Here is an 11,516-nt window from a genome sequence, read left to right on the forward strand (position 1 = left end):
TCATTTGTAGAGGACTCTCACTTGCTTTGTCTCGATTCTTAATGCGATTTCTTGTTTTCAAAATAATGATGAACATGCGAACTTTTTTTTTTTTTTTTTAATTACCATTATGAAGGTGGGGAGAAGAGTTCGTAACTATTACAATAATTTAAAGGAGGGAAGTTTCGAACCCGGAAAAGTTAGAAACCCAACACCCCTATCTACTAGGATGTTGGACCACATGGATGACCATCGATAGATTACAGTGTGTTGAGAACATGACATGGTACACCAAATGTTATAGTACAAGTTGTTGAATGCTTAAAAAAACAAATCAACTATATACAAAATACCTCAACAAATATTATATATATTTAGCAAACACAAATACAAAAGGGCAAGTAAAAGAGTCTAAATTTGGATATAGCTTACAAGTTAGTAAACATATACTCCGACATGGCCAGCTCAAAGGAAAGAGATTCCTCTACTCTCAATGTGTTATAGTGAAACAATTTCCTGCATATTTCAATATATCCCCACATATTTCAATATATTCCTTTGTCAATATATCCATTATATCCATGAACTACACTGATTGATCGTCATTGTAAAGGACCAATGAATATTTGTTCCATGTATGTGTGTAGATATAGAGACGAATCCAAAATTAAGACATGTAGGAAATATTTGAGCTTTACCTGATTGTCGACGAAATAACGGCTTAAAAGTAGGATTTGAACTCGGGTATGAACTCATATTTGATCTCGAATTTGATCTATGGCTGCTACCTCTTTCTCTGAGCTCTAAGCTGGCAATTAAAGAAAATATTATAAATTTTGAGACACGCAATTCAAATTCTAAACAAAAGGCTAAACTTTCAAACATGCAATCCGAAATTAAGTTTTACCATAGTAATATTGTAAACTTATGGAGGTTGGAGAGACTAATTCTGAAATGATTTACCAAATATTTATCACCAAATTAAACCAAACATTGTTTGTAAACAAAGTACGCAATGTAGGTAAGCTTACACAAAACCTACCAAAAGCAGCAAGATGTCAATTAGTTCTGAAATAAAGAAATTATAATACATCAAATTAACTTAGTGAAGACTCATATCTATTTATTTCACCCAAAAAAATTGTGAACAAAAAATTCCCTAAAATATCATGCCTTAACATTACAGGCAAAATTAATTGATGTGAAAAAAAAAAAAAAAAAAAAAAAAAACCCTAAAAGCTGATAATTGGGTTTTGTAGATAATACCGATGAAACAGAGAAGTAGTGAGCAAACTTCTATGCTCCTCTTCCTCTTTCTCTAATTGAAATTGAGTTCTCTGGTGAAGTGGTGTTAAAATTTTACATAAGTGTCAAAAATGAACTTCTTTGCAAGATAATACAATAATTTATGATGAAAATCTATAATACCAATCAAAATTATATAGGGGGAAGAAACCGTACCAAATTTGAGGCAAAATGATCAAACTCTGAAGCCCTTCATTTCTTAGTTTTTTTTCCAGCAACCAAATAAACTTAAAAATAAAAAAAAATAAAAAATAAAAAATAAAACTGTAGAATCCAGAGCAAGCATTAAAGAAAGTCAACAATGTAAGGCATAAATGTTTGCCGTAATAAAAATAATAAACGATGTTTTCCTAGCTATATTTCAGGATAATCTAAAAATGTCTTCCTCCTTGATTGGAACAATATATAGTAATAGCTTGTCATTAGTGAGGTTTTTAACAAAATTAAAATCAGAACCTATGTGGAAAATGCTGAAAATTATGTGTAAACCAACACCAAGTTAAAATGACATTAAACTGAATGGAAATACCATTATGCTTTTCAACAAATTGAAAACATTGCACTTACGAATTCTGAGCAAAAATATAAAAAAAAAATTGAAAATAAGTTGCATATAGAAAATTTATAATTGAAAAAAAAAAGGGGGAATAACATTGATATTGTTGGGGAATGGGAAGAAAAAAAAAAGGTTATGAGTGCTGAGTGCAGTCTGCTTTTGTACCCTTAAGGAAAAGCAATTAATTCAATAACCATTAAGTTGAAAAGAAGAAACTGTCAACTCCTAGTCACTAAATAGTACTATTCTGTCCTCTGAGGGACTCCACCAAGAGGTTCTTGGAGAAAAAGTCTCCCCCACCTCACCCAAATCCAAACTACATCCTCATCCGGATTAACCATTACGTTGAAAAGAAGAAATTATAATCAAATTTAAATCCAAGCTATCAGAAAAATGTAATCCTTTACCAGATTAACAAAGTTAACAACAAAACAAACCAAACTAAAAGCCTAACCAAAAAGGAAAATAAATTAAAGGATAAGGAAGGAGTAAAAACATGTATGAGCAAGGCAGGGGTTACAAACTTTGTTTTGTTCCTTCAAACAGGCATAAAACGGACTTGAGTTTTTCCAATTATCCACCAATTGCAAATAATTATAACTATATTCTATTTCTAATCTAAAAGGTAGGTGTCAATCCACATTATTAGGCCAGCAAAACAAAAGGAAAAAATGTTAAAGAAAGAGAAACATAAATTGCTCATCATGGATTTGGAAAGAAAAAAAAAATATTAGAAATTTAGATTACAGAGGTCACCTATTATTTTGCACACATATCTTTGCAACTCAATCACATAGTTTTGATAATGTTTGCTTGTCTTTGACATAAAAGACATTTTACCAAGAGTTATTAGTTTTTTTCAAACCTTTAAAGTAAAATTATATTCTCTCACTGATATGAAATTAAATTGAAAGTAGCTCGAATAAAGCTTGAGGGGGTTTAACAATATTTTCTCATCCATTTAAAGGGTTTTAACAATATGAAATTACATTCAAACTTCAATCGAGTTGCATAATTAATCGAGAAGAAAATTAGAATGCCCCCACTCAGATTTTACAATTTTTTTATTAAACATTTGTGTCTTTTAAATATTTGATTAAAACGCTTTGACTAGTGGCCACCTACGTATTTTTAAATTTATTTTATTTAGTTTTTTTTCTAAATGAAAAATGTTATATGTTGATTTCCCATATAATCTTTTTAGTTAATAGAGGTTTTTTGACATGTCAGAATCTATGCCCTTTTTAAGAGATATTGGATAATTAATAGATATTAACTATTAAATCATTAATAGTATCTCTTAATTTTTGAATTTTTAACATTTATTTTTCTATAATAAAACTTCATTGATCACGAAAAAAACTTACATCAGCAGAAAAAATGGAGATAGCGAATCCAACATGATGAAAACACCATAGACACTACATTTATCTTGTTGAGTTCTGGTTTGATTGCATGGTTGTGTAGTATGCAACAGAAAACAAGTGATTTTAAAATATTGTAGCACAATATAATTTGCATAAAAGTTGTTGACAAAAGGGATTAGTTGGAATGAGATTAATGTCATTCGGCATCAGATATATGAATGTGAATATTAAATTGAAACCAAATTTAAATATATTAGTTTCTAATTTGAATTGTACTCATGCCATGTTGAAATGTACTAATATGACTTGAATCATACCAATGCCAAATTGAAATGTAGCAATGATGATAGGATATGTACCCATGCCAACTTGAAATGTACCAACATATCGTCTAGAAATGTACCCATGCCAAATTGAAACGTAGTGATGCTAATATGAAATGTACCTATGCCAACTTAAAATGTACCAACATATCAACTAGAAACGTACCAATACTAAATGGAAACATACCCCATATCATCTACCACTAGAATCTATTTTCCAAATGTACCATGGTACGAATGGTCAAATGAAGAGGTTTGCATCAAATGAAAATACAAAGGGAATGAACATGACTCACAAAGGAGGACGGAAGCGTATCAACTGACAAAAAAAAAATGGCACAAAAAAATTGTAGAATGATCGTGAAAGAAGAACATAAATATATATCACGTTAGAAGCATAAATAAATCAAATTTGATGTTTTATTTTGTCATTTTCATTAAAACTAAAGTTTTTGATGACTTTTTGTTAGTTTGCCTTTTATTCTTTTATATGATGCTGAGAATACCGTATACTCATATAATTTCAAAACTTAGAGCTGGTTTGGGATTGTGGTACTTTAAAAAAAATTAGTTTATTAAAACATTGGAACATTAAATGTGTTTGGTAAAATAAAAAAAAGAATTGTTTTTAAAAAAACTGTTGTCAATGACAGTAAAAAAAGACGTAGAAAAATAGGAGCATGGTCTACCATGCTTCTAAAAAAGTTTTTTTTTTTTTTTTTTTTTTTTCAAAGCATAGTGAACAATGCCTTTTTAATTCAAACAACAAGTATACTTCCACATATTTTACAAAATTACAATAATTGTTCCTGCATTATTTTATTTGGCAATTATTATATCATATTTAGTAGCACATTTTTTAAGTCATTCATATTCAGGGCAATTTTATATAAAAGTTTATCAAAACACTCTGACATTTTTTTTCTTCTTTTTATTGTTAAAAGCATTTTTACAAAAAAAAGTTTACCAAATACTCAACAACTTTGTTTTACAGTTGCTTATTCACACAGCAGAGCAGAAACAGTTTTTAAAAAAAACTACAGCAATACCAAACTAGTCCTTAGAACAATAATAATATGGGTAATTTTGAGATAGTACTAAACCACATACCGACATTTATTTATTTTTAATTACAAACGATATTCAACACTAATGAAAGAAAGAGTTCTAAATTACATACTCTAGCATCTAGTTTTTTCTTAGTAGAACTTGATTCACTAAATTGTCTAAATTTTTGTATGAAGAACCATTTGGCCCGGTAGCTTCTTTTGCAAGTTTCTTCGACTCCATGACCTTATTTTTCAACTTCTTACCCTTCTCTCCCTCCATTAAGAGCAAGTCCAGCCCAGCACAATTGACTGGCACTCAGTGAAGAAAATAGCCCGGCATGCAAGGAATGAGCTCCAGCCCGCACAATTAACTGGCACCCAGCCCGTGCCAGTCAACAGCCCAGCCCAAAATGGACAGACCCAGGAGCCGGTCTGTTTCTTGGCGCGTGCAACACACGCGGGTGCCCAGGCGAGTAGCCGACAGGCTTTGCAGGCGCTGGGGCCCGCGTGCAGGTCAACTTGCAGTCATCCGGGTGAGGGCTACGTGGCCCTCCTCAGAGCCGTTGGATTTCCAACGGCTAGTTTTTGTAGGCCATTGGATTTCCAACGGTAAAAAAAAATTTTAATTTAAATTTTAAATTGGACCGTCCGATCACAGATCAACGGTCCACGTTTATTTCACCAAAAATTAAAAAAAAAAAAAAAAAAAAGGCCCAACGGTCAGAAATTTGACCGTTGGCCACATGGCATCGTGTTGGCCGTTGGATTTGATTATTTTTCAAATCCAACGGTCCAGATTAATTACAACATTAAAATTTATTAAAAATTAATTAAAAAATGTCAAAATTTTTTTAAAAAATACAGAAAAATTTAAATTTTTTTTTTTCTATAAATACCTAACCCTCATCTTCCACCTTACACCACATTTCAATATTTTCTACACTTTCTACACTTTCTACATTTGAATATTTTGTACACTTTGAGAGAAAAAAATGACTTCGTGGAAGCTCAGTGAAGATGTTACGTTGTGTGAATGTTGGGTTCGCACTACTCATGATCCGATTACGGGTAATGAGATGGATAAGCGAGAAATGTGGAGTAAAATTACGAAATCGTTCAACGATGTACATGGAAAAGATGCAAGATCTAGTCAAGGTCTTCAAGGTCGTTGGAAAAAAACTCAACGCATCCTTTACTTGTTGGAAAAACGCCCTCTCTCATGCTTCTGGTAATTTGCGTAGTGGGATAAGTTTAGCGGATGAGGTAACAATATTTTTATTTATTTATATGCATTCCACCCACATCAATATTTTAATTTATTTAATTTCTTATGTAATTTTTATGTAATATGCATTCCACAATACTTATGTAATTTTATGTAATTTTTATATAATTTTTATGCATTCCACAATTCTTATGTAATTTTTATAGACACTACAAGCACAAGCATTCTACAATGCAAAGAACCATAACAAATCATTCAACAAATGGGAATGTTGGCAAATTGTCAAAGATTGCCCTAGATACAAAATTGTGGCAACCGGTCTAGAAGTTGTTATGCACGGTATGGGTCTACACAGTTCGCCAGAAGCAGACACAGCCGAACAAGAAGCCAACACATTTGAAGACACGGAAGGGATGCCTGAACAAGTGCCAGAGACCCAACCGACTCGTCAGTCCCTCAGGCCTCAAGGTAAAAAGGCATCAAAGAAAAAAGGTAGTTCTTCCAAAAATGACTACACTAAATATATGGAGGAACTTACTCGTCAAGGTGAATTCCTGAGGTAAAAAGGCATCAAAGAAAAAAGGTAGTTCTTCCAAAAATGACTACACTAAATATATGGAGGAACTTACTCGTCAAGGTGAATTGAACATGGCATGGGAAAAGGCTAGAGATGAGGAAAAAGCTGCTGCTGTGGCAGCAATTATTGCAGCTACTGAGGCTCGTGATGCGGCGTCTGAGAGACAAAGAGAAATAGTTAATCGAGAGAACGAGATGATTAGAGAAGCACTTCATCGAGAGAATGAGATGCTTAGAGAAGAAAGGATGGCTCAAACAGATCGTGACACTATGAACAAGTCTCTAGTAGGATTGTCTCCGAATTCAAAATATTTTTGGACATCAGAAAAAAGAGATGTCGTGCGAAGGAGGCGTGAAAGAGATGCCGAAACAAGTCAAGGGGGTTCCAGCTACAGAAATCCTAGCAACCAAGATCCTAGCACCACATATCCTAACTCCACAGACTTTGTATAATTTCGCATTTATTTGTACTACTTTATTTAATTTCTTATGTAATTTCTTATTTATTTTTAGAACTTTATTTAATTTCTTATGTAATTTCTTATTTATTTTTAGAACTTTATTTAATTTCTTATGTAATTTCTTATTTACTTTTAGAACTTTATTTAATTTCTCATGTAATTTCTTATTTATTTTTAGAACTTTATTTAATTTCTTATGTAATTTCTTATTTACTTTTAGAACTTTATTTAATTTAAACTTAAAATTACATAACCTCACCATTTAAACTTAAAAAAAAAACCATTTAAACTTAAAACACCAAATAAAATTACATAAAACACCATTTAAACTTAAAATTACATAACCTCACCATTTAAACTTAAAACACCAAATAAAATTACATAACCTCACCATTTAAACTTAAAAAAAAAAGCAAACACACTAAATAAGATTACTTAAAAAACAATACACTTTATTCTTCAACCACAAGCCTTATTTTAATTATCTTCGCCTTCGTGCAATCTCCACTGATGGTCAATCAAGTCATTCTGGCCGGCTATGTGCCAGTATGGCTCTTGTAATGAAGTGTATCGTTGAACGATCAATTCATTGTAACGTCCATCCCGTTCCAACGGCTCGTGTTGCACGGTATCTTCGGTCCGGTCATGAGCATAGTAGATTTGTGTTCTTAAGTTGTTCATCGGATCCGGCTCGTATTCATCGACGGCATCATAATCATACTCGTCTTCAACAATCATGTTGTGGAGAATAATACACGTCATCATGATGGATCGAAGAGCCTCGACATCAAACATTCTAGCTGCAGCCTTGACAATGGCCCAACGAGCTTGCAGGATACCAAAACAATGCTCGACATCCTTCCTACACCCTTCTTGACACTTTGCGAAGTGTTTCTCTTTTTCACTCTGCGGGTGTGGCACTGTTTTGACAAATGTTGACCACCTTGGGTAAATATCATCTGCAAGGTAGTATGGTCCCTCGTATTTATTACCATTAACCCAATATGTGCATCTCGGCCCACGCCCTTGTAGCAGTTCGTCAAACACTGGAGATTGGGCAAGGACATTTAGGTCATTCTGAGCTCCTGGAACACCAAAAAAAGCATGCCAAATCCATGTATCAAAAGAAGCCACTGCTTCCAGAATGATGCTTTGGCTCCTTTTTTGTCGCCATAAGCTCCTTGCCATGCACTTGGACAGTTTTTCCATGTCCAGTGCATGCAGTCGATGCTTCCAATCATGCTAGGGAAGCCTCGCATCTCACCCTTCCTCAGAAGCCTTCGCATGTCCCTTGTCGTGGGTTGCCGAAGGTACTCATTGGTGTAGAGGGCTTCAATTGCAGAGCAAAACCGCATCAGGGACTCCAGAACTGTTGTTTTTCCCATCCTTGCGATCTCATCCACTTGATTTGCAGATGCTCCATATGCAAGCATTCGCAAGGCAGCCGTAATTTTTTGCTTAGGAAGAAGACCTAGAACATGAAAAGCATCCTCTTTTTGCACAAAATATGGATCATGGTTGCAAACATCACTCATGATTTTAGCGAACAAACTTCGTTGCATTCTAAAACGACGTCTAAAAACATGATCAGGGAAAACGCTGTTGGGAATAAAATAATCTTCCAAGAGATCTTTACCTCGTCTTTCCCTTCTTCTATCGATGTTTGCCGCACGTCCAGGTTTGGCTATCTGACCCATAGTTTCCATGATACGGCGGGAATGTGAGGCCCTCCGCCTTCTATGGTGATCATCCTCAAGCACCTCCATTGCGAATGCCTCATCTCCACCTCCACCTTGGTCAAGATTGACCAATTCTTCCTGTTGTGCCAACAACCTTTTCTGCTGCTCTTGTAACTGTTTATACGCTCTTCTTGAAGAAGACATTGTAAGAACTCAAGATTTGAAAATGATAAAGAAGAATTCTGAGCTAAAAAAAAAGGATTGAGTTTAGTATGAGGATGGATGTAGGGATGTAGGGTTTATATGGACAAAAAAGAAGAAGATGAGGTTCTGGACAATGCCACGTGGCACTACGTGATTGGTTGAAAATCTTAGCGGAAATCTATTCAAAAAATAGTACGTTCGGATAATGACACGTGGCGTGACGAGATTGGTTAAAAATTTTATCGAAATCTTGCCTAAATTATTGTAAACAGGAAGTGACACGTGGGTTGTCGGGATTGGTTGAAAATCTTAGCGGAAATCTATTCAAAAAATAGTACGTTCGGATAATGACACGTGGCGTGACGAGATTGGTTAAAAATCTTATCCGAAATTAAAACTATTTTTTTTTATTATTTTATAAAAAATTTATTTAATATTTTAAATGGACTGGGTGCCAGCGCATTTTGTAGAGGTGGAGATCGTTTGTGCCAGCGCATTTTTAGACTAGGTGCCAGCACATTTTTTTTGGGGTGGAGATGCTTTGGCCTATTACTGTTCATTGAGTCTATTACTGTTCAATTAAGTGGATAAATGGGCTGGGTGCTGGCGCAAAGTGAATTGGGGTGGAGTTGGTCTAACTGCTTGACAAGCTTCTCGACTCCATCCCTCTTCACATCATTACTAATCTCCATCCCAATGCCCCATTCATTGCAAGTATAGTGGCAGTTCATTTGCTGGTCGCAAAAGTAGGGCCAACAGAGCATAGGCACTCCTGCAGTCAGGCTCTCAATTGTTGAATTCCAACCGCTGTGAGTTAAAAATCCTCCTACCGATGGGTGGTTCAGGACTTGCTCTTATGGGCACCAACTTACTATTATACTTCTTTCTTTTATTTCGGCAACAAACTCAGGCTGCAGAATTGCGGATTCACCAACTACAAGATCAGGCCTAATTACCCAAAAAAAGGGCAATTTACTATTTGCAAGTCCCCAACCAAACTCGACAAGATCTTCAGGCTTCATGACTGCTACACTGCCAAAATTTACATACATGACAGAATCTGGCGCCTTAGCATTTAGCCACTCAAGGCATTCAGTTTCTTCTTTCCACAGACTGTATCCAATATTCAATGGGTGTTATGGTATCTGGTTGAGATGCAATTGAAGAGATGGGATAAACAAGTGGAAGCATAGATGAGAGCGCATCCAACACATCTGTCTCCAAGGCATCAAAAGTATGAATAACAATTGCTGAAGCTTCATGAGCTCGATCCGTTCCTTCCATCTTGAAGTTAAATGCGATGTCATCGGGATTTGTGGTTCGAAACAAGGTCGGGAGATCCTTTAGACGGATATCTTTCATTCCTGGAATCCAGTCTACAACTCTTTCTAGATATCCATTTGTCAAACAGCTCTCATCTACAACAAGAAAATTTCATTTGCATGTTTAGAAAATAAGCAAGAGTTAACCACAAATTAAGCAATTGCTTCGACATTTATATATATATATATATATATATATATATATATTTCACCTTTGAGTGGTGCAAGTCCTTTTTGAACCAAAGTGCGAAATTGCAAAAAGCCCATAAAAGCTCACGCTGCAAAAGTGTAGAGCAGAACTGAAGGGACTCCAATCTCTTGTGCAGCTGTGATTGTGAATGGGGACATGAAACCATCTGAAACTATGCAAGTCACTGGTGGATTGTTGGATGTTGATATGGCATCATTGTTGAGTTTATTGAGGAGGCCACGAAAGGGGGCCAAGAAATACTGCTTTCTGATAGAGTCAGCAAGCAAAATGAGATCTTGGGTGGTATCTTCATTTGAATCTGGAAGGCCATCTGGGACGGCTTCGAACCGGAAATCAGGCAAGCCATCTAGGGAGTCAGGTCCTAGAGATTTAAGAAACCGCTTGTGATTGAACTCCGTGTTGACAAAGGTAATATGAAAACCTCTACTGTGCAGGAGTTTTGCGAATTTAAGCATTGCCTTGATATGGCTTTGAGTCGGAATTGGAATGCAGACAGCGTGAGGCTTAGTAACTACTGCTGTGGCATCCATTTTAGATAATGTGTCTGCATTGCAGTGCAGTGCAGATTATTTATAGTACTGCTGTGCTAGTAGTGAGCTACTTTTCAACGTATATGTGGTTCAAGTTGAATGGTAGATTTTCAACATATATGTGGTTCAAGTTGAATGATAAACACTCTTTTTCTCCTTCTGCACATCTTGTTAAATCATTTCTGTTGTTTTGTTTGATTTATTCAACGTGATGACAAAAAATAAATAGGAGTACGTGAGAGACTAAAAATGGTGTGGAAATCAACTCTCATTGCTAAAACTTTTTGTAATCATCTTAATTTTCATTGGTTATATGTGAATTAGTTCTTCAAGTACTTAGAGAGCGGTTGTTGCTCTGAAGAGAGCCAGCTAACATTGTATTCCATTGCCAGCAGTAAACCTATTTCTTCTTAACCCTTCTCTAAGCACTGGTACACTAGGCCCGTTCGGTCAATTTCCGCAAGTAGTTGGCCTGTTTTCATGGTTTTTGGCTTTTTATTATTTTTCATTCTTCTAAATTTTATTGTTTTTAGTTTCTCCTACTACTAGTTTGCTTATATACTTTCTCTAAGCTTCAAAACCACGAAGTGGCATAATATTGTTGCTTCTTTATTTTCATATTCAAGAACTTCATTCAAGGTCTTTTGCTAGAAGTTGTGTTAGCTATATCGAACTATTTGAAATGTTTTCATAGATTATGTATACTAAAACTCAGTTTCAGTTACTATT

The 11,516-nt window shown here is 34.9% G+C and overlaps 1 pseudogene; it reads right to left on the reverse strand.

Moving 5' to 3' along the window:
• Positions 1 to 9,221: 9,221 nt before the first annotated feature.
• Positions 9,222 to 10,912, reverse strand: LOC103966530 (annotated as a pseudogene).
• Positions 10,913 to 11,516: the final 604 nt, after the last annotated feature.

This window comes from the organism of the source record quoted next, unplaced genomic scaffold (assembly GCF_019419815.1).
Source record: "Pyrus x bretschneideri cultivar Hongxiangsu unplaced genomic scaffold, Pyrus_bretschneideri_v1 Contig311, whole genome shotgun sequence".
NCBI classification, from domain to species: Eukaryota; Viridiplantae; Streptophyta; class Magnoliopsida; order Rosales; family Rosaceae; genus Pyrus; species Pyrus x bretschneideri.